The sequence below is a fragment of the Neovison vison genome, chromosome 2 (assembly GCF_020171115.1).
Source record: "Neovison vison isolate M4711 chromosome 2, ASM_NN_V1, whole genome shotgun sequence".
NCBI lineage: Eukaryota > Metazoa > Chordata > Mammalia > Carnivora > Mustelidae > Neogale > Neogale vison.
In genome coordinates, this window is record NC_058092.1 from 156,948,005 (window position 1) to 156,970,760 (window position 22,756).

Below are 22,756 nucleotides of genomic sequence, written 5' to 3' on the forward strand. Positions count from 1 at the left end.
TCTATTTCTATATACTCTTCATTTTTATGTGTAGATTCAAGTTTCATTGGCACCATATTCCTTTAATATTTCTTGCAGAGTAGTTCTGCTGATAAAGAATTGCTTAAATTTTTGTTTTTCTGGGAAGGCATTATTTCTTCTTTTTAAAATATTTTATTTATGTATTTGACAGAGAGTGATAGTATAAGCAAGGGGAAGGGCAGAGGGAGATGGAGAAGCAGGCTCCCTGCTGAGCAAAGAGCCAAGCATGGAGCTTGATCCCAGGACCTCAAGATCATGACCTGAGCAGATGCTTAACTGACTGAGTCACCAACACGCCCCTGTCTCTCCATTTTTGAAGATGTTTTCCATAAATAATTCTTGGTTGAAGTTATTTTATGTGTGTGTGTGTCTTTGTTTTTATTTTTTATTTTTGAATTTTTTTAACTTTTAATATAATATTGTTGACATATTAAATTAATTTTAGATGAAAAGCAGAGTGACCTGACTATTATATAACATTAAATGTTCATCATTGTAAGTAAATTACAGTATTTTTGAGTATATTTTTTAGGCTGTACTTTTCATCCTCATGACTTATTTATGTTACAGTTGGGAAGTTTGTACTTCTTAATCTGTTTCACTAATCTCTCCCACTTCTCCTCCCCTATACTCTTTGCAACCACCAGTTAGTTCTGTGTTTATGGGTCTGTTTCTCTCTCTTGTTATGAGTCTGTTTCTCTTTTTTTTTACGATTTTATTTATTTATTTGACAGACAGACCTGAGCCGAAGGCAGAGGCTTTAACCCACTGAGCCACCTAGGCGCCCCGAGTCTGTTTCTCTTTTGCTGTTGTTAGCTCATTTGTTTTATTTTTCAGATTCTAAATGTAAGTGAAACATAAATGAAATTATATGGATTTGTCTTTGTCTGGTTTCACTTAACATAATACCCTCCAGGTTCATCTATGTCACAAATGTTAAGCTCCAGTTCTTTTCCATGGCTGAATAATATTCCATTCAACCTTATCCATTTTTATCCATTAATCTTTATCTTTATCCATTAGTATATCAGTGGACACTGCTGCTGCTACCATATCTGGGCTATGGTAAATAAATATAGGGATGCATGTATCTTTGAATTAGTATTTTTGTTTTCTTTGTATGAATACCCTGTAGTGGAATTACTGGTTTATATTAATATATTAATTTTTGGGGGACCCTCCATACTGTTTATCTTAGTGGGAGCAACACCTACTTTTCCACCATTCTGCTTACTTTTTAATTGGGTTATTTGGGTTTGGGTTTTTTTTTATGTTTGTGTGAATGCTTTATATATTTTGGATATTAACCCCTTCTCAGACATGTCATTGCAGATATTTTCTCCCATTCATTAGGTTTCCTTTTCATCTTGTTGATGGTTTCATTAATTGTGTGGAAGCTTTTCAGTTTGATATATTCCTGTTTATTTTTGCCTTTGTTTCCCTTGTACCAGGAGACTGAATCAGAAAAGTATTTTAGAGGTTGATATCCAAGAGATTACTACCTGTACTTTCTTTTCAGATTTTACATTTACGTCCAAAATCTATTTTGAGATTATTTTTGTCTGTAGTGTAAGAAAGTGGCCCAATTTCATGCTTATGCATGTAGCTGTCCAGTTTTCCCAGCACCAATTATTGAAGAGAGTGTCTTTTTTCTCCATTGTATATTCTTCCCTCCATTGTCATTGATTAATTGTTGTTCTCTCTTGCTGTATTTATGTGTGTATGTATTTTTTTTCTGGACTCACAGTTCTATTCCATTGACCTATGTAAGTATTTCTGCAACAGTATCATACTGTTTTCATTGTTGTAACTTTGTAGTATTTCTGGAAATTTAGGATTGTGAAACCTCAAGCTTTGTTGAGGTCTTTCATGGTTCCATACAAATTTTAAGATGTTTTTGTTCCAGTTCTGAAATACTCTTGGTATTTTGATAGGGATTACAGATCTGTAGACTTCAATATATAGATTGCTTTGTGTAATATGGACATTTTAATTTTAAAAATATTGCTTCTCCCAGTTTATGAGGAGAGTATATCTTTCAATTTATTTGTGTTGCCTTCAGTTTCTTTCATTAATGTCTTAAATTTTTAGAATACTACTCTTTTACATTTTAAGTTAAATTTATTTCTAGGTATTTTACTCTCTTTGATACAGTTGTAAACTATTTTAAAAATGTCTTTTTCTGGGTATAGAAACAGAACAGATTTCTGTATATCGATTTTGTATCCTATAGGTTTACTGAATTCATTTATTAGGCCTAATATTTTTTTGATGGTGTCTTTAGTTTTTTCTATACATAGTATGATATCATTTGAAATACAGTTTTACTTGGACCTTATCAACTCAGATGTCTTTTATTTCTTTTTCTTGTCTGATTGACATGGCTAAGGATGCCAGTACTATGTTGAATAAAAGTGATTAAGAGTGGATATCCTTCTATGTTCCTGATCTTGGGGAACAGGTTTCAGCTTTTTACCATTGAATATGACATTGATTGATTTGCGTATATTGAACCATTCTTCCGTTGCTGGAATAAATCCCACTTGATCCTGGCAAATCGTTTTTTGCTTTGTTTGGTTTTTTTTTCAGCATAACAGTATCATTATTTTTTCACCACACCCAGTGCTCCATGCAATCCGTGCCCTCTATAATACCCACCACATGGTACCCCGACCTCTCACCCCCCCACCACTTCAAACCCCTCAGATTGTTTTTCAGAGTCCATAGTCTCTCATGATTCACCTCCCCTTCCAATTTACTCCAACCCCCTACTCTCTAACTCCCCATGTCCTCCATGTTTTTTGTTATGCTCCGCAAATAAGTGAAACCATATAATAATTGACTCTCTCTGCTTGACTTATTTCACTCAACATAATCTCTTCCAGTCCCGTCCATGTTGCTACAAAAGCTAGGCATTCGTCCTTTCTGATGGAGGCATAATACTCCATAGTGTATATGGACCACATCTTCCTTATCCATTCATCTGTTGAAGGGCATCTTGGTTCTTTCCATAGTTTGGCGATCGTGGCCATTGCTGCTATAAACATTGGGGTACAGATGGCCCTTCTTTTCACTACATCTGTATCTTTGGGGTAAATACCCAGGAGTGCAATGGCAGGGTCATAGGGAAGTACTATTAATGTATGTTGGATTTGGTTGGCTAATATTTTGTTGAGGATTTTTGCATCTGTCTTCCTGAGGGATATTGGTATATAATTTTCTTTTGTAGTGACTTTGGGATTCCTGTGAGAGTAATGCTGACTTCATAGGATAAGTTAAGAAGCATTCCTTCCTCTTCTGTGTTCTGAAATAGTTTAAAAATGATAGGTATTAGCTCTTTAAATCCTTGGTAGAATTCACCTGTGAAGCCATCTGGTCCTAGACATTTTTTTGTTGTTGTTGAAAGTTTTCTTATTAACAGTTCAATTTTATTTTTAGTAATTGTGTTTTTTCCCCAGATTTTTCTATTTCTTCATGATTCAGTCTCAGAAGAGACTGTATGTTCTAGTAATTTGTCCATTTTTTCTAGATTGTCTAGTTTTTTCTAGTTTTCCAATGAAATTTTTTTTATTGTAATCTCTTAACAGTTCTTTGTACTTACATGGTATCAACTTTAACTTATCCTCTCTCATTTCTAATTTTATATATTTGTGTCCTCTCACTTTTTTTCTTGATTAATCTGGCTAAAGTTTTATCAGTTTTGTTTATCTTCTTGGAGGGCCAGTACTTAGCCTCATTGATCTTTTTTTTGTTCTTTCTTTTGTCATCTGTTTCATTTCTTTCTTTCTGATCTCTATTATTTCCTTCTCTCTCTCTTTCTTTTTAGATTTATTTATTTATTTATTTTAGAGAGAGTGAAAAGGGGGAGGAAGGTGCAGAGGGACACACAGAGAGAGAATCTGAATTAGACTTCTTGCTGAATGCAGAACGCAACACAGGGCTCACTACCTGAGCTACAATCAAGGCTCAGATGCTTAACTGACTGAACCACCCAGGAACCTCTATTATTTATTTCTTTGTGGTAACTTTGGGTTTTGTTTTTTGTTTTTCTAGTTCCTTTTGGTGTAAGGTTAGATCATGTATTTGAGTTATTTCTTGTTTTTGATGTAGGTCCTGAGCACTGTATATTTCCTTTAGTACTGCTCTTCATTTTCCTTTCACGTCTCTCCAGATATTTCTTGATTTTCTCTTTGATTTCTTCATTGATGCATTCATTTTTGAGGAACGTGTTATTTAGGTTTAGATTTAGATTTCCACATATTTGTTTTTTTCTTGTAATTGATTTCTAGTTTTGTCCCATTGTATTTGTTTTTCATCTCTTACTGTGTTCACATTTCTAGATTTCCATTTGGTTCTCTCTGCTGAAATTATCCATTTGATTTTGCATGTCCTATACCTTTTGAGTTTTAACATACATTAGAATCTTTAACATAAACTTATAATTACTTAAAATCCTGTTAGATAGTTTCAACATCTACATAATATCTATTTCTGATGGTTACTTTGGGGGGGGACAAGATGGCGGGGTAGTAGGAAGAGGCGTCTTTTCAGCTGGTACCCCAAAGTGAGCTGATTACCTACCAAAGAACTCCGATCACCCATAAAATCAGCCTGAGATCAGAATTATACACGTCTGGATCTCTACAGGGGCAGAAGACGCCAGTGAGCAGGTAAAGCGGAATGGGAATGGCGGACTTATATCGGAAGATAAACAAAAGGGGGAGGGAGCCACCAGTGGCGACCGGTGGGTAAGTAATACCCCAATATGAGCGAGAGTGCCCTGCATCTGGGGACCAGCATTAACTTGGAGACTGGTTGAAAGCACTCCAAAAGAGCAAAGGATCGCGGGGGGAAATTGTGGGAATCGGGATGGCTAGGGACAGGGGCTTAAGTCCCCGGTCCCAGACGGCCTCCCCGGCGCTGAGGCAGAGAGAATGCGGCGGAGAAACCAGCTCCTCGTCCATAAGCCGCCAGCGCGCCCCAGAGCGCATGGGTTCCGGCTGCTGTGAGGGGATGGGAGCCTAGCGGGTCTGCAGAACGCGCGCTAGCCCTACCACAAAGCTTGAGATGCGCATGCACGTCCCTCGAGCTCCCCTGGGTTACTGAGGCCTGGCCGGCGCTCCTTGACCCCCGCCATTGTCTCAAGCCTAAGGCGCGCGTGCGCGAAACTCTTCCCTGGACAGAGGCGCACAAAAGCCCAGCCTGCGGCTTACAGACCAGCGCCCCATTCTCAGTGCCCCAGACAAGCGCCCGACCCACAGCCGCCCCTGAAAAGAGGTGCGCGCAAGCCGGGCACTCCCAGCCCGGGCCGGCGGCAAAATCTCAGTGTGCGATCGCTGCTTGGAACCTCTCTGGCGGTCGGGAGCTCCCAGACAGCCGCCACTGCCTTGGCTTTGGGGACGAGCAAAAGATCCTGCGCCCCCAGGGTCTGCAACTTGGAACCTGCGCTGCCAGCAGCCAAGGGGGAATTTATTCAGCTTCTGCACCCAGACTGAGGCTTCTCTCTGAGACAGAGATCAGGGTGCGGTTTGATTTCTTCAAATTCTACAAAAACCATCAAAGACGGTCAAGGTGAGAGGGAAAAAAGTGAACAAGCAAAAAAACGGCCAGAGAACAAAAGCCTGAAAAAAAACAATTTCCCCAGAGCCCACCTCCTTGAGGGGGGCGGGGGGACTCAACTCACGAAACATCATTGACTGACAACCCACGTGGCAGGCCGCTCCCCCAGAAAACAAACCAAGAAAGAAAAAAAAAAGGATGACAAGAGAACCACCACTACTTCATAGGAAAACTTGTATTATTCACTCGTTTCCACTATTCCGGTTCATATATATATATTTTTTTTTACACATAGGTAATTTTTTTAACCTATTTACCATCACAGCGAGCTGTACAGTACATCAAATTCCATAATACCTTTCTAACCTGAACTTTTTGATACATACACCTATGTTTTTCTTTTGCATTTTTATTTTTTGAATTCCTTTTTTAAAAATTTTAGTTTAGTTTAGTCTAGTATATTCCTTTTTATTTTTATCCTCTAATATTCATATAGAGTTAACTTCAAAGTAATCCCCTTTCCCCAATCAATACTACCCCTATAGGTAAACCAATTTTTAATCCCCTTTATCTTAGTAAAGTTGAGTCCTTTAACAAAGATATCAAGATACATCCAGGAAGAATCAAAACAACCTTCCTTGCACACTGAGAATTTATAAGAACTCTCCCATCTTCTTCCACCAGTGTTTCTGTGTTTTTTGAGTTTGTCCTGATAGCATTTAAATTTTACACTTGTGGTTCTTTTTGACGAGGTTCTTTCTTTATTTGCATATATATATATATATTTTTTTTTTCTTTCTCTTGCCATATAATAGTATCAGTCTTTTTATCTCTTTTTGTTTGTCTACTTCATAAATCTTACCTTGGGGCCCATCTGGGCTGAACCTTCTCTTTCATCTTCGCTTTCTTTCCTGTCTCTCTCTCTCTCTCTCTTTTTTTTCTTTTTCTTTTTCTTCTTTTCCTTTTTTTCTTTTTCTTTTTCTTTTCTTTTGTCTCTCGTTTGGGTGGGGAATCCTGATTGCTCAGAAGTGTTCCAGGGTGCACCTTGACTGCACCAGAGTTGATACATCCAGCTCATCTGTTCAGTCTTCTCCCATCAAAATGACTAGGAGGAGGAATGCCCAACAGAAGAAAAATACAGAGGATGGACCCTCTGCAACAGAGCTAATGGCTATCAACATAGACAATATGTCGGAAAGAGAATTCAGGCTAACAATTATCCAGGCAATAGCTAGGTTGGAGAAAGCCATGGATGACCAAACAGAATTGATTAGGGCCGAACTGAAAGCGACCAGACAGGATGTTCACAATGTTAGGGCGGAGCTTAAAGCTGCCAGGGAGGAGGTCCACAATGCTCTCAATGAGTTCCAATCTAATCTAAACTCTCTCAAAGCTAGGGTAACTGAGACAGAAGATAGAATTAGTGATCTGGAAGACAAACAGATAGAGAGAAAGGATCAGGAGGAAGCCTGGAACAAACAGCTTAATCCCACGAAAGCAGAATCAGGGAAATAAATGATGCCATGAAGCGTTCCAACATCAGAATTATTGGAATCCCTGAAGGGGAGGAGAAAGAAAGAAGTCTAGAACATATCATGGAACAAGTCCTTCATGAAAAATTTCCGAATCTTGCGAATGAAACCAGCGTTCATGTACTAGAGGCTGAACGGTCTCCACCCAAGATTATACACTCCAAAAAACATCACGACACCTGATAGTCAAATTGAGGAATTATAATTGTAGGTATAATCTCTTGAAAGCCGCCAGGGCAAAGAGGCTCCTTACTTACAGAGGGAAGCCCATCAGAATAACGTCAGACCTGTCCACAGAGACCTGGCAAGCCAGAAGAGGCTGGCAAGATATATTCAGGGCACTAAATGAGAAGAACATGCAGCCAAGAATCCCTTATCCAGCAAGACTGACATTCAAAATGGATGGAGAGAGAAAGAGGTTCCAAGACCGGCAAGACTTAAAAGACTATGCAACCACCAAGCCGACACTGCAGGAAATATTAAGGGGGGTTCTATAAAAGAGGAAAAATCCCAAGAATAGCATTGAACAGAAATATAGAGACAGTCTACAGAAAGAAAGACTTCAAAGGTAACTCGATGTCAATAAAAACGTATCTATCAATAATCACTCTCAATGTGAATGGCCTAAATGCGCCCATAAAATGGCACAGGGTTGCAGATTGGATAAAACGACAGGACCCATCCATATGCTGTCTACAAGAGACCCATTTTGAACCTAAAGATACACACAGACTGAAAGTGAAGGGGTGGAGAAGCATCTTTCATGCCAATGGGACTCAAAAGAAGGCTGGGGTAGCGATTCTCATATCAGATACATTAGACTTCAAACTAAAGACTGTAGTCAGAGATACAGAAGGACACTACATAATCCTTAAAGGGACTATCCACCAAGATGATCTAACAATTGTAAATATCTATGCTCCCAATATGGGAGCAGCCAATTACTTAAGAAAACTGTGAATCAAGATAAAGAGTCATACTGATATGAATACACTAATTGTAGGAGATATTAACACGCCTCTTTCAGAATTAGACAGATCATCGAAGCAGAAAATCAATAAAGAAACACGAGCATTGAATGACACATTGGACCAGATGGACCTCAGAGATATATACAGAACATTCCACCCTAAAACAGCAGAATACTCATTCTTCTCAAGTGCACACGGAACCTTCTTCAGAATAGACCACATACTGGGTCACAAATCAGGACTCAGCCGATACCAAAAGACTGAGATGATTCCCTGCATATTCTCAGATCACAATGCTTTGAAACTGGAGCTCAATCACAAGGAAAAGTTCTGAAGGAACTCAAACACCTGGAAGCTAAAGACCACCTTGCTTAAGAATGCTTGGATCAACCAGGAGATCAAAGAAGAACTGAAACAATTCATGGAAACCAATGAGAATGAAGACACTTCGGTCCAAAACCTATGGGATACGGCAAAGGTGGTCCTAAGGGGAAAATATATAGCCATCCAAGCCTTGCTCAAAAAAATTGAAAAATCCAGAACACACCAGCTGTCTCTACACCTTAAAGAACTGGAGGATCAACAACAAATCAAACCAACTCCACACATAAGAAGGGAAATCATCAAGATTAGAGCTGAGATCAATGAGGGAGAAACCAGAGATACAGTAGAACGTATCAATGAAACTAGAAGCTGGTTTTTTGAAAGAATCAATAAGATCGATAAGCCACTGGCTACACTAATCTGAAAGAAAAGAGAGAAAGCCCAAATTCATAAAATTATGAATGAAAAGGGAGAGATCACAACTAACACCAAGGAAGTAGAAACAATCATCAGAAGTTATTATGAACAGTTATATGCCAATAAGCTTAGCAACCTAGATGAAATGGATGCATTCCTGGAAAAATATAAACTACCAAAATTGAACCAGGAAGAAATCGACAACCTGAATAGACCGATATCTAGTAACGAGATTGAATCAGTGATCAAAAATCTCCCCAAAATCAAGAGCCCTGGACCTGATGGATTCCCTGGGGAATTCTACCAAACCTTCCAAGAATAAATAACACCTATTCTCCTGAAGCTGTTTCAAAAAATTGAAGCAGAAGGAAAACGTCCAGACTCTTTCTATGAAGCCAGCATTACCCTGATCCCCAAACCAGGCAAGGACCCTACCAAAAAGGAGAATTTCAGACCAATATCACTGATGAATATGGATGCTAAGATTCTCAACAAGATCCTAGCCAACAGGATCCAACAGCACATTAAAAAGATTATCCACCATGATCAGGTGGGATTCATCCCTGGGCTACAAGGATGGTTCAACATTCGCAAATCAATCAATGTGATACAACAAATTAATATGAGAAAAGAGAAGAACCACATGGTCCTCTCAATTGATGCAGAAAAAGCATTTGACAAAATCCAGCATTCGTTCCTGATTAAAACGCTTCAAAGTATAGGGATAGAGGGAACATTCCTGAACCTCATCAAATCTATCTATGAAAGACCCACAGCAAATATCATCCTCATTGGGAAAAAGCTTGCAGCCTTCCCATTGAGATCAGGAACAAGACAAGGATGCCCACTTTCACCACTCTTGTTCAACATAGTATTAGAAGTCCTAGCAACAGCAATCAGACAACAGAGAGAAATAAAAGGTATCCAAATTGGTAATGAAGCAGTCAAACTCTCTCTCTTCGCAGATGACATGATTCTTCATATGGAAAACCCAAAAGACTCCACCCCCAAACTACTAGAACTCATACAGCAATTCAGCAACGTGGCAGGATACAAAGTCAATGTGCAGAAACCAGTGGCTTTCTGATGGTTACCTTATAACCTTTTAGTATTTTATTAGTTTCTTTAATTTTCATATGCTTTTTGATTATTTGTTTAAGTGTATATGTCTTGGGTCAGACTCTAAACTGGGATAACTAGATTTTATTGCTAGAAATAGCAATTCCCTATGAGGCTTTTAGTCCTCAGGTTCGAGTTTAACTAGTTAGGAGTTGGGCAGAATTTGAGAATTAATTTTCTGTTACTACTCTCAGGGCAGAATAGGCTTTCACTTTCTAAAGAGTTACCTTGTGTTTAAGATACAGGTTCATTTACCAGAGCTCTCTGTTCATTTGAGTTTTAAGGGTTCTTCTTGTTGTGTATCTCAGAGAGGGTCTCTTTACATGCTTTTATTTATCTCTTGTCTTTCTGTCAGCAATATTCCATTAGTCCTTTTGTTATTCCAGGCTTGTTATCTTGGTGGTGAGAAGTTATGGGCGGAATATGTTCTCTTACTCCAATATGGCCTTAGTGTTAAGTTGTCCCTGTGTCCTTGGGTCATGGGGATGTGTCCTTCTTGATTCTCTTTGTCCCCACCACCCATCCAGCTGTAGTTGTCAACTCAATCCATAATACTGCTCTTCCCCAGTAATAGAGTAAGTGCCCAGTGGGGTTCACAGAGAAAAAGCCTGTAAATGGACATCTGGGTAGCATGGTCAGTTGAGCATCCTACTCTTGGTTTTGGCTCAGGTCTTAATCTCAGGGTCAGGACATTGGGCCCTTCAGGAAGTTCTGCTCAGTGTAGAATGTGCTTGAGACTCATTCACCCCCTACCCATCCTCTACTATCTAAAATAAATTAGTAATCCTTAAAAAAAAGATAGAAAAGAAAAGAAAGAAAGATGCTTGTAAAAAGGTACAAGTCTCCTCCATGTCTGTGGTCTGAAGGGCTTTCTCATTGTTGTGTCAGCTCACACTCCGTTTTCATTAATTAAATTCCCTCTATTCTGGTTGATTTCTTACCTGTGGTCCAACTCAGGTAGGCAAAAATAGACATTTTCTCTCTTCCTGTGTGTATTGTGTCTTCCTAGATTTGGAGTACTTGGGTGCTTTGTAATCATGCCTCCCTGTAAGGGAAAAAATTGTGAATTTGAAATTAGTCTGACTCATTTTCATTGTAGGAAAGAAAAGTTATTTACTTCCTTGCTTTATGCATCCTGGAGCAGAAGCAAAGTCAACCCACGTGTTTTTAATGCCTTCAGTTTATGTTGTGTTGCCTCATAGTCATAAAGAACATTTATCCATCACATTTCAGGCCCTACTGCTTTAACTCTTTAATTAAGCACAAGTTGTGATACAAAATAGTTACTTTTTTTTCTTTTCTGACTTTAATATACATTTTACATTTTCTTTCCTTTGCTTTTTTATGTATGCTAATATGTTCTAGTAATACCTTATTTTTAGTTTTGGAGTATGTTGTGTTTGTGTAGTATTTAACTTTCTAGAGAATAAGAACAGTGTTTTATTCTTGTTAATATTCACATTTCAAGGCTTAGAGCATTAATAAAGTAAAATAAGCATAATTTTTACTTTTACTTTGCTTTTATTTTTTACTTCTACAAAACCTAATACAAGGTAATGTATGCAATAGGCATATTTTAACATCAGTTCTCAACAGTGAACCTGGGAAGAATTTGTTTCCATATTTCTTTCCTGTGCCACCCCAGTTCTGATGACTTCAGACTGAACAGAAATGTGCTTTTTCAGGGGTCACTGTCATTTGGAGATGTGACTATGGACCTCTCCCAGGAAGAGTAGCAGCACCTGGACCCTGCTCAGAGGACCCTGTACAGGGATGTGATGCTGGAGAACTACTACAACTTTGTCTCAGTGGGTAAGCAGTTTTCATGTCAAATTATGTATAACATGCACTTCATTTCTGAGATACCAAAATGTTTGGTCTTTTATAATTTATGTGGTTGAGACTTTTGCTTCAGGATCTGCAGTTGTTAATCTCTTTTGAGCACAAGGAAGAATTTTTGTATGCTCACATCCCATAAATGTTTAAATAAGCCTCATCAACGTGCAGCTCCAGAAAGTCTGTCTTCTCTCTCCTTTAGAATTGCTATGAAGAAGAAGAAGAAGAAGAAGAAGAAGAAGAAGAAGAAGAAGAAGAAGAAGAAGAATTATTATTGCTGTAGCCCATGTCCAAATTCTGTGTCGTCTTTCCTTTTACAGGGTATCCCATTAAAAAGCCAGACGTGATCTTCAAGTTAGAAGAAGGAAAGGAGCCATGGATATTAGAGGAAGAATTTCTATACCAGAACTATCCAGGTGAGTTAGTGAGTACCAGAAAGGTTAGTGAGGAAGCGAGGGGAAATTATAATCTAGGCAGTCAGTTTAGGAGTTAGAAATTATTTAAAATGTTTTCTAAGAATCTCTTCCTAGTGGCACCTACTTTAGAAGTAGAGAAATGTAAAGTATCTATTATATATAATATATATAATATATATGCGCTAAAATTGGAAGAGAAAAGTTTAGTGCTACCGAGGAATGTAAACTGGTTTTCTGATTATTCAAACTAGGGGTCCAAGTATATCATTTATGCAGATAAGCAAGTATTACTGGCTTTATTGTGTTTAATAGCACAAAGGTAAGACTAAGAAAAGTGAGAAAATCTACTAAAATTTGGTTCTTGAGGAGAAGGGAGGAAACACTGTTTTCAGTGTTACATGTTGTATTGTAGTACTTGGTACTATTTTTAAAAATTACCTATAAATTAATAAGATTACAAATTCATATTTACCAGATTAATGTAACAAAATTACAGCCTTAATTTTACAGTCATACTTCTGTTGGTACCTTAAGAAAATGGGGAAAAGACCTGTTTTAGTACTTAAAAAACATTTGCAAACAAGTGGAAGTATATGATGCTAAGAGGAAACCCTCGGTAAGTCGTAGGAAGTAGGAAATAAAACATTCCCTAGTTATAGTCTGATAAAAGTAGAGCTTGGCTAAAAAATATTAAACATACCTGATAAACTTGTTCTTTTATATTTTTTTATTTTTGAGTATTTTTTATTTGTAAATTTCTAATAGTTTTCATGTTCTTGCTTTATGTCAGTATCAGTAAGAACTATAGTCCCTCATACTTTTGTTTTGTCCCATTCCTAATCATAGTGAGAATTCTTTTGTTGTTGATGGTGGTGTTTTGTGCTTTTGTTTGCCTAGAACATCTATTTTTTTCAGTAGCATGACAAAATAAATCTGTGCTCCTCCTGTTTATTTCATGAAATTTAAATTAATGTACCTTTTATTGACGACTGTATTCTGACCTTATTTGGCTGCTCCAGTTTTATTTTAAGGTTGCTAATACTCAAGCTAAACATCATTTGATCCACTCGCATTAAATGTCACTTGGGCATCCTGTGTGCTTTCCCATATCACACCTTTCTTCATTGTGTGCTTTCCTTGCCTAGATACTAAATGCATTAATAAATGAAAATTACTCACAACATTGTTTAGTATATAAGTAAAACTCTATTTTTACTGTTATTATATTGAATGTTGTTACAGTAAAAGTTAAGTGTACCTGATTCCAAGAAGGAAGAGACTTTGAATGTTTGAGCCAGTGTAATGTCTTCTTTCTCTCAATGCTTAGCATGTAGTGGGTCTTTCAGAAGAAACAAAAGTAAATTATCTGTTACCTGATAATACCTGAGGTATGATCTAACAAAGAGAACGGCAATCGTGTTATTCTTTCTTACTTTGGCATATAATCTGAAATGAACATTTGATTAACATGATCAAGAAAAGGAAAAATTTCATATTCTGAAAACATTGTGAAGGATCTTTGATTACTTACATGAACCTATAGTTCCTGATTCATCAGGTATAAAATGGCATAGGGTCTAAAGATTTGTGTTTGAAAAATCTTTCTAGGTAATGCTGATACACATAGCTGGTTGAAGTCTATTGATTTCAAATTACTCAGATTTTTTTTTAAAATCAGACTTAACAACACCTGTTATGAGCAGTGATTATAAAGTATGGTCTGTAGACCTACCGCATGTTTTGTAAATAAAATGGTTTTGCAACACAACCATACTCCTTCGTTTACATACGGGCTTTTGCCAGTTTCATGCTCTAGTCACAGAGTTTGATATTGTGATAGATGGGTATGGCCTGCAAGACCTAGAAGGTGTACTGTTTTGCCTTTTAAGGAAAAGTTTGCCATCCTTTGGACTGAAGAATGAGAATAAAATTGCATGAAACGCTTTAAATTCAGCATTTAATTAAGAAAAAATTGTCATTCCATCAACTCTAAGAAGCCATAGGTTGTAACTAGATCATTATGTGATGAACCACTAAGTAAAAAATATCTTACTCATTATAGTGTGACCTGCTGAGCACAGATATGTGATCAATTATAAGAGGCATTTTAGAAAGTTAAATATGTGTATATTATATTGGACGATTTTAGATTTTAGAACATTAGATATGTGTATATTCAAGAAATACAGTATATTACAAAGCAGTGCTGTGTATGACTGTGTTAGAAAGAGCTCATCTACATTGAAACTGCTTTTAGATTTAGAACGAATATAAGTTTGAAAGTTTTAAAAGTATGAAGATTTGAAAAAGCATTCTTGAAGGGTTGAAATAATGGTATTATTATGTCATTTTCCTAGATAGTAGATAGCCTATACCCTAGCCGTGGCTCTGAGTAAAAGAACATACTTTGACTTTATGGTCAAGAGTGAGTAATTTAGTAAGACAAAGAACTGACTAAACTGGAAGAGAGGATGTTGATTGAGGAGTTGTAAGATGGCAGTTTGAAGATGTGATGTGGATTTAGTTGGTATAAATTTTATTTGCTAGAATGATGACTTGTAAGAATCGTCATGTGGTACTTGGGTCAGGCCAGTGGTTTTTTAGATTGGGATAGAATTTGTTGCAGTGGGTAGCAAACATGGACAATATTTTTTAAGTGGTAAATCAATATAAATGTTACTCATTTCCTGAGATTTGTTTGGAAACATATGATCCTTAAGTTTTGATAATAAAAAGAAACCCGAAATGTGCAAGTGTGAGATGTGAAAGATAAAGGAAAATTAAATATTAGTATTTTGGCATAGGTAATGCTATTTTAAGGAAAAAATAAGTGAACATAGGTTCACCTGTTGAGTGGCTACAGTAGAGCAATATGTGTATCAAAGCCAAAATAGGGAGATACCTTGAATCTATGTATCATTGAATCTATTACTTCTTTTGTCATTATTTTGTATTTCATTTTGGGACATTGGCATTCTTATTGGGAGGGGAATTTGAGTACAGTCTGATGACTCCTTGAACATAAGGCCTTTGGTGCTTTCAGAAATTTATCCTGCTATTGTGTGGGAGGGAAATTTAACTGGAAGCATGAGAACTTGTTTGGATATTACTAAAACAATACAGGTTGGAGCATATTAGACCCACTCTGTCTCCTTAATGTCACATTTTCCTCCACGAACATCTTTTCCTACTCATTTTTCTTGTTATTCCAATTACTTTTCATTAGCTCAGTTGGACCCATCTTATTTCCTGTGATTTTTCTCCTACCTGAATCTGTCACTCCTGTAGAATCTTTCATCCTCTCTTCACTGATTCTTGAAGTTAAATATACATTTTTGGGGTGCCTGGGTGGCTCAGTGGGTTAAAACCTCTGCTTTCGGCTCAGGTCATGATCCCGGGATCCTGGGATCGAGCCCTACATAGGGCTCTCTGGTCAGTGGGGAACCTGCTTCCTCCTCTCTCTCTGCCTGCCTCTCTGCCTACTTGTGATCTCTGTCTGTCAAATAAATAAATACAATCTTTTAAAAAAATCTACATTTTTGTCCATTTTGAATGTCTTACTTATAAAGTGCTGAATAATTATATGTCTGCATGTTAATAGCTTTTCTTCCTTTTTCCACATGTTTTCTCAAACTAGGTAGGGAAAGAGGCACTTTGATCCTGAGACACTATTGAAACCAAAGTCAAATATATAAAAGCATATTTGTGTGTTAATCCAGTTCCATTCGAACTGTAAAATTCTTACGGTTTGTTCAATATTTTCTTTCTTTTTTTTAATAAATTAATTTATTTATTTTCAGAAAAACAGTACTCATTATTTTTTCACCACACCCAGTGCTCCATGCAATCCGTGCCCTCCATAATACCCACCACCCGGTACACCAACCTCCCACCCCCCCGCCACTTCAAACCCCTCAGATTGTTTTTCGGAGTCCATAGCCTCTCATGGTTCACCTCCCATCCAATTTCTCCCAAATCCATTCTCCTCTCTAACACCCCTTGTCCTCTATGCTATTTGTTATGCTTCACAAATAAGTGAGACCATATGATAATTGACTCTCTCTGCTTGACTTATTTCACTCAGCAATATTTTCATTTCTAGAAGACAGCAGAGCTTATTATGTAGCAGAGAGAATCCAGAAAAACCAAGACAAATACTTGCCACAAGTTTTATTCAACAACAAAAAAGTGACCTCAGAGAAAGTTTATGCTTTAAGAAAATCATCTAATGAAAGTATAGATTTTATTCCTTCAAGAAAAATACTCTGTAAACATGACTTACGTGAAATGAATTTGGAAAAATATTTTAGTATCAATTGGTAGTAATAAACATTCTTCAAGGAAAAGGCCTCACATATTAAATGTGTATGAGCAGTTACTTGATATTAAGCAGGAAAAAGCTCATACTCAAGAGAGTTCTCATGAAAATAATCAATATGAGAAAGCCCTTGGTCATAAGAATGGTATTATTCAGCATGTAAATACACAGTCTTCAGAGAAGACTTTAAAATATGATGGTGGAAAATCCTTAGGAAAAAAGACCACAATAATCCCACACAGGCAAATTGACACAGGAGAGGAACTCTGTGAATATAATAGACATGGAGAAACCTGTGAGAAGTCATCTCTTTTGAAATGTCATGGGATTTCCTTTGAAATGAAACAATGAAAAGGCAATCCAATTGAAAATAATTTCAGCAGGATGTCACATGTTACTCAAGTTCAGAAAAAAAAGAGATGTGAGGGTCTATTCAAATGTAATGAATGTGGGAAAACATTCAACTACAAGTCAAACCTTACAGTGCATCAGAAAACACATATGGGAGAGAAACCCCATGAATTTAATTCACGTGGGAAAACTAGTCATAAGTCACCCCTCACAGACCATCAGTTAGCACATATAAGGGAGAAACTTTATAAGTGTAGTGAATGTGGGAAGTCCTTTTGCAAGAAGTCATCTCTTGCTCGACATGAGGAAACATACACAGGGAGGAAGCCCCATGAATGCAATGATTGTGGAAAAACTTTCTTCAGGAAGTCAGCCTTCACTCAACATCAGAGAACTCATACAGGAGAGAAGCACTTCCAACATAATGAATGCAGTAAGACCTTCCATCGCCAGTCAGACATTAAGGCACATCAGAGAATTTACACAGGAGAGAAACGCTTCCAATGTAATGAATGTGGCAAGACTTTCCAGTGGCAGTCAGACATTAAGCTACATCAGAGAATTCGCACAGGAGAGAAACCCTTTCAGTGTAGCAAATATGGCAAAACTTTCTATCGGCAGGCAGATGTTAATGCACATCAGAGAATTCTTACAGGAGAGAAACGCTTTCAATGTAATGAATGTGGTAAGACTTTATATTGACAATCAGACGTTCATGCACATCAAAGAACTCACACAGGAGAAAAACCCTTCCGGTGTAATGAATGTGGTAAATCTTTCCATCGGCAGCTGGATGTTAATGTTTGTCAGAGAACTCAGGAGAGAAACGCTTTCAATGTAATGATGTGGTAAAACTTTCTATTGTCAGTCAGACGTTAATGTGCATCAGAGAACTCACACAGGAGAGAAACGCTTTTGATGTAATGAATGTGGTAAAACTTTCTATTGGCAGAAGTTAATGTTCATCAGAGAAATCACAGAATCCCTTTCAATGTAATGACTGTGGTAAAACTTTATTGGCAGTCCGATGTTAACACATATCAGAGAATTCACACAGGAGAGAAACCTTATAAATGTAATGAATGTGGGAAATCCTTTTATGAGAAATCATCCCTCACTTGACATGAGAGAACTCACACAGGGGAAAAGCCCTATGAATGTAATGAATGTAGGAGAACCTTCTGCCAGAAATCAGCCCCCACTCAACATCAGAGAACTCACACAGGAAATAGATCTTTTTGATGTAATGTATGTGGTAAAACTTACTGTCATCTGTCAGCCATTAATGTACATCAGAGAACTCACACAGGAGAGAAGCCCTTTCAGTGTCATGAATGTGAGAAATCTTTTCTTACAAAGTCGACTCTTATTAATCATCAGAGAACTCACACAGAAGAAAAACCCTTTGAATGTAATGAGTGTGGGAAGAGTTTTCATCATAAATCTACCCTCACAACCCATCTGAGAATTCACTCAGGAGAGAAACCTTATAAGTACTGTGAATGTGGAAAAACTTTTGGCCGGAAATCAGCCCTTACTAATCATCAAGGATTTCACCTAGGGCAGAAACTGTAGCAAAAACTTCCTGGGTTTTTGCTCATACCCATTTTTCTTTGTGGTTACCTAATAGTCAAGATTTTCTGGCTTTCCATTCACATGAGGCCATGTGACCTCTGGCATAAATTCCAAGCCTGTAAAGGACCTTGTTTGAAACTTTTCCTACTTATATTTTTCTTTCCATCTCAAAGGGCATAGGGATCATCCTCAGGGTACTTGGGAGCTAGTCATTAGAGATTATAGTTTCACAGGTTTGAAGAAACCAGGGTCCTTGGCAGAGTTCTGCCTTCTCTAACATTCCTTGTAAGTCTTCTCATGAACCAGAAATAAATTTCAGATTTGTTCAGACATTACACAGTTAGGGCTTTTTGTTGTCATAGTATATCCTAGCCATCCCTTATTTCATATACCCTGTGAATCTAATGAAGGCATGAGAAACACTGTATGTCAGAGAATTCATTAGGGGGAAATTGCTCTCAGTATTCTGCATCTTAATAAACTTTGATGAACAAGTCAAGCATTTTGTAAGTCAGAAGTTTACAAATTGGGACACCCTAAAATGAAATGAATGTAGGAGAATTTTCACAATCTGCTTCTGATTGGCCATCATATAATTGAGAATAGAAGCTAATAACTTGAAAAACACTTCAAAATTTATTTATCAGAGAATGCATAACAAAGGAAAATTGTGAGTTTAGGAAGTGAGGAAAACATCCTTGTCTAGAAATAATCTTATTCTAGAAGCAATGTTTTGGATGCAACACTAAATAATCTTATTAATAATCTACCATGGGATATTTATTTGACCACAATGGTCAACATGTGGCTTTGAGACTGCACAAGTGAGCTGAAACATCAAAGTAACAGTACTAAGTGTGTATGTGACTAAAATAGCAGCACTTTGTAAACATCAGCACTAAGTGTATATATGAATAAAGTAATAGCAGTAATTATATATGTGAATAATATATGTAAATAAAGTAACAGAACTAAGTGTCAGTGTGAATCAATTAACAGCATTATGTGTTTAGGTGAATAATAAGCCTATGAGCTTAATCAGGCTTAAACATAGGAGTGTGCCCCCTTCAACGGCTACATTCTGTATGCTTGATTTTTGTTTTAGGTTCCCAAATAGTTATAGTAGGAACAATGCACTCTTACCTAAGTAATTTTTGTGACATACATTATGTTTTCTGACACCAACTGGTATTGTCCCATCACATACTTTTACCACAATATGTATTTTTTAAAGAAATGTTGAATGTGTGAAATACTACATGTCATGTATGTTTTCTGCTTTCTGGTGGCACATTTAAATCAGTACAGGCATTGTTAATAAACCGTTCTTTTAGTAAATAAGCCAAATAATGACTGATAAAATCAAGATTTACTTGATGTATACAGTGATTCAGTACATCTTTAAAATACATATCTGAAATTTTCAACATTGGTCTTGAACATTAGTTACTTATTATACTGTACAGATTGAAAGCAGTGCCCACTGAAGAAATTTTCCCCACTTTATATTTGTGTTATGTCCGAAGAATACTTATATAAGTTTTAAGAGTGAAGTTCAAATTTTATGTGAGCAGAGAACTGTCTGCATTTGTATTTAGTGTGGTAGAATGACACATGTTTCCTCCTACAGTTATACAAGGTCTTTTCAGACAAGCCATTCTGTGTGTCACTTATTATTTGAGTGACCTATGTAGTGATTTAATCTCTGCCTCAATTTCCACATCTGCAAAATGCAGATAATATTATCTACCTCACAGATACTGTACGGTTAGGGTCAGAGTTTTCTGTTATTAGAGCTAAAGACATTTATGTTTAGAATTTGAACATTAGAAATAAAATGGTATGTCTTCCTGCAGTATGAAATGTGTTTCTGCTTCTTGAGTTGGTACGAGAAGATTCTTATTAAAGCCTTCTGTATTGTCAGGTCTGTCCTTAAAACATACGAAACAAATGTGTTTAAGGTAAATGGAATAATCTACTGATCTCTTTCTGTTGTCGATTAAATATGGTGTAAACTAAAAACCCCAACTTTGTTTTTTTCCAAATGAATAGCCAATTGATCTTTCACCTTTTGATTCATTCACCCCTATTTCACCGATTTCAAACCACATTTTTATTGTATACAGATGTATTCTTTGGTGTGGCTGTTACATTTTTAGGCCCTGCATTCCTGTCCCCACCATTCTACTGGTGGTACACAATGTGGATGGGCCAACCATAGGATACCACCCTACTACCCCACACTGATGATTTCACTGTTCTTCACTCTCTGCTTTTTGCTGCTGTGTATAAACTCATTGTGAATTTCAGTGGTTCTAGTAACATTTTGTCATGTCACACTTTGTGCCTTATCCTGAGCACTATTCCTTTACTAAAATCAGCAAAATGGGGACACCTGAGTGGCTCAGTGGGTTAAAGCCTCTGCCTTCGGCTCAAGACATGATACCAGGGTCTTGGGATCAAGCCCCACATCAGGCTCTCTGCTCTGCAGGGAGCCTGCTTTCTCCTCTGTCTCTGCCTGCCTCTCTGCCTACTTGTGATCTGTTTGTCAAATAAATAAATAAATAAATAAAATCATTAAAAAACAGGCAAAATGGTTTTAGGTTACATCCATGTTTATATATGTAGCTCTGACTACTTTTTAGCATCTTATATTCCATTCTATTAAAATAACTTAATTCTGTTGAAAGGCCTCTTGTTTCTAATTTTTCACAATTATGAACAATACTATTTTGGACATTGAGTATTTCATACAGAGTAGAGCTGAATCCTTAACCCACAGTGAGAAATAAGGTTTTAGTGACTGTAAATACAAATATTTGTTGATTCGATCAGTATTTATTAATCACTTACTAACTAGAGGGCATTGTACAGCAGTAAATAAAACAAAAGTTCTCCTATTCCTGAGATTCAGTTCCAGTGAGATGTATCAGAGTTGTCAGAAGACAGAAACCATAGCAGTGATTTGAACAAAAACAATATGATAGAGAGCATTGTTAACTTGATGTACAGTTGTTAACTAGGGATCTGAAAGGGTAAAAGGAACACTGAGTATCATGAAGATGGCAGGAATCTGAAAGGGAAGAATAAAAGTCAAGTGTACCACTAAAGTAGCAACTGCAGGCAGCAGCTACCAGCTCTAGACTGGTCAAATGTAGGGGATGGGAGGATCCCTCAGAGCTGAAGTGCAGGCCTCTGAAAGGAACCTGTTCCACTCATGTGGGTGTCCAAGCCCAGAGCAGGGGCCTCACGGAATTAGGGCCCATACTGGCTGAAGAGAGAGTGCTGGCTGCCTGGCACTGGTTTCTCTGATGGGGCATGATGACGCCAGTATCCACATGTTACCAAAACCACAAACTGAATTTAGCTGCTGCTCTCAGAAGACCCTGTGCCTGTCTGGCATGACACAGTATTGCTAAGGTGCTGATGGCTCAGGATGCTGATAGGAAGCCCACAGGAGACCAACGGGAAGAAGCATGTCCCTTTGCCCTCCTCCATCCTTGCAGCCCTCAAGCGAGTACTTCTGGCCAGCATGACAGCCGGTAAAGCCTAAGTGTGGTTACAGTAGAAAAAGGAGGCGGGCTCAACCTAGTCAAGTGATTGAAATTAACATGAATAATACTGATGTTTGGTGTCACTCAATAGTATTGAATTTGTGTGCCATCTAATAGGAGACCATGAGAATACAGCCAAAAGTGTCTAACCTGAGTCTAAGAAGGAGGGACCATCAAACAAACTCACAGTGAGGGGCACTCTTTAAAATAGTGGCTTATAATCTCCAAACATGTCAAGTTCACGCAAGTCAAGAAAACTGAGAAAGTGTTCCAGGTTGAAGACTGAAGACATATGAAATCACAACGTGTGATCCTGGATTAAATCATTCGGCTGTAAAGAAAATGATTTGAAAAGTGAATGTTGTCCGAGGATTAGGTGGTAGGTGTTAGTGTTAGTTTCCTGAATTTGATGTTTGAAATGTGATTACATATGCTTGTTACTAAAGTATTTGGAGCATGTCCACAATGTGCTCTCAGTAATTTGGAGAATAAAAGGTCATTTGCACTATTGTTGCAAACTTTTCCTAAGTTTAAGATTATTTTCAAAGAATAATATAGTTTGTGCTTGATAGATAATTCACCTAATCTTTGTTTCTTTAACTTTGTTAATAATGTTAAGCTATAAATTAAAATTGGTTAATTTTAGGCTTGGTTAAAAATTAAACTGGTTCTAAGAGGCTTCTCTAGAGGAAGCTCAAGTATACTGAGCAGAAGAGCCTGGACTCTGAGCTGATTACTGTGTACTTAGAACTCATATCTCTTC

General features: G+C 37.4%; 1 pseudogene; it reads left to right on the top strand.

Annotated features, from left to right (window-relative positions):
• The window catches only part of LOC122899229, a 52,624-nt pseudogene extending 34,185 nt beyond the window's left edge, over positions 1–18,439 (top strand).
• Positions 18,440–22,756: the final 4,317 nt, after the last annotated feature.